The 2188-nt window shown below is 38.8% G+C and overlaps 1 pseudogene; it reads left to right on the top strand.

The window, feature by feature from the left end:
• The first annotated feature begins 1308 nt into the window (after positions 1-1308).
• On the top strand, positions 1309-1456 carry LOC105300270 (annotated as a pseudogene).
• Positions 1457-2188: the final 732 nt, after the last annotated feature.

Raw genomic sequence — 2188 nt, 5'->3', positions numbered from 1 at the left:
TACCACAGCTTCTGTATCCAGCACGGTTCTTAAACATTACTTCTTAGTATCAAGTTTCCTCTTCTTGGCTTCCCAGTTTTGAACTTCAAAGCCTTCCAAATGTTTAGCTTTTCCTCATCCTCTGTGTCCTCCAATATCAAGTTGGTTTAGTTATGGCTCCAGGCACTGCTCCTAATTTCAGACTATGTGGTTAGTGCCTTGGCCAGGCTCACCCCCATCTCCACCAAGGGCCATTGGTCAGGCATTGGAGGGTCCAACACTAAAGAACACAGTGATAGACAGAGGACAGTTACAAGTAGGGTGACCAACTGTCTCAGTTTGCTCAGGATTGAAGAGTTTACCAGGATATGGAAATTTTGGTACTAAAACCAGGACATTCCTGGACAACCAGGACAATTGGTCACCCTAGTTTAATCACCTGGGGAAATATATTTAGGGAGAAGTTATCTTTAAGAAAGTTAATTAGAAAGAAGTCAGGGTCTCAGGGTTAGGGTCTACTCAAAAACAAGAATGGAGTTTGAGAAGAGAAGGGACTACAAGAGCAAGGCAGGGCTCCAGCTTTAGAAACATCAGGACATCAGGTCAATGCCTTTTAAGGAATGCAAGAACCCAGTTAACAAAACTGGAATTCAATAAGGCAATATTATAAGGTCAAGTCCCAACTAGAGCATAGGTAGCATGAATGTTGAACTCAAAATGCTTAAATCCTGAAAATCAAAGCAAGGTTAAACTATATATGGAGATCCTAGCCACAAGGAAAAGAAATGCAGTTGCTGGCTGAAGCATTTGACCCTGCATGATCTACTCTGAGCTCTTCTTCTTCTTTTTTCCTTTTTAACATTTTTTAACTGTGGTGAATACACATAATATAAAAAATACCTTCTTCACCATTTTATGTGTACAGTTTAGTAGTGTTATGTATATTAACATTGTTGTGCAAACAATCTCCAAAACCTTTTGATCTTGTAAAACTGAAACTCTATACCCATTGAAGAACTCATCATTTCCCCCTGCCCCTGCTGTTGGCAACCACCATTCTATTTTCTGTTTTTATGAGTTTGACTACTCTAGATACTTTATATAAGTAAAATCATAAAGTATTTGTCTTTTTCTGACTGGCTTATTTTAGGTAGTATAATTTCCTTCCTTTTTAAGGCTGAATAATATTCTATTGTGTGTATGTACCACATACAGTTTATCCATTCATATGTTAATGGAATTTGGATTATTTCCACCCTTAGACTATCACAATAGTGCTACTCTGACTCTTTCTGCCCTCGTGTTGCATGCAATTGACTCTTCTTCACCATGTCTTCCCGCAAAACTTGCAGAATTCAGAGGTTCCTAGCCAAGACAGAATTGGCCCATTCTGCAATGGATTCCAATGAAACCTGGTAATAAAATCAGGTATAACTCCCAGAAGAGACGTTGGAGAAGAACCAAGCTGGATCTATAAGAAAATTGCACCTGAGATGGCATACGTATTTATTCTGTATCCAGGTTGCTTGCATCTTACCATATCATCAAAAAAAAAAATCACTACTATCTGGACAGTTGAGTGTGTTTTATTGGGAAATTATTGGAAAAATGATTTTTCTTTTTGTTAATATGTTTTTGCATTAGGTTGGTTCAGTAATAAATATATGATGCCTTTGAAAAAATAATGCTGCTATGAATATTAGTGTACAAATATGTCTTCAAAACCCTGCTTTCAATTATTTTAGATAAACGTCCAGAAGTGGAATTGTCTTGATGCCTTCTTAAACTCTTATGATGACCTCCATGCCTCCACACAGTGGACCAGAGACTCCATGGCTTTTCTGGGGGTGGCAAGAACTTGCTACCCTTCCCATGGACAAATTCTCTCTTGCTGTCTCTTCCACGGCTATACTCTCTGCCTCTACAGTTCCTTCACACCGTCGAATTTGCAATATTCTAATAATTTTCTTTGTGTGATCACTCATTTGCTCATCGATTGAAGAAATATTTACTATGAGGCTGAGACATGAAGACTGAGAAGGTAATGGCCTGGTGAAAAGTGGAGGGGCAAAAGAGCCTTCAGAGTTGAATGAATGGTGTGTGTGAAGACTTATATTTGATTTACTTCCTCTCACTTTCCCTGATTTTTTACTACATGCTCTTCTACAACAGGCCACACACTCCTGGACTTCGAACAGAGTCAGTGCCC

Source organism: Pteropus vampyrus, unplaced genomic scaffold (assembly GCF_000151845.1).
Source record: "Pteropus vampyrus isolate Shadow unplaced genomic scaffold, Pvam_2.0 Scaffold206, whole genome shotgun sequence".
Lineage (NCBI taxonomy): Eukaryota > Metazoa > Chordata > Mammalia > Chiroptera > Pteropodidae > Pteropus > Pteropus vampyrus.
Note: the sequence above shows the minus strand (reverse complement) of the source record. Positions and strands in the feature narration are given on the sequence as shown.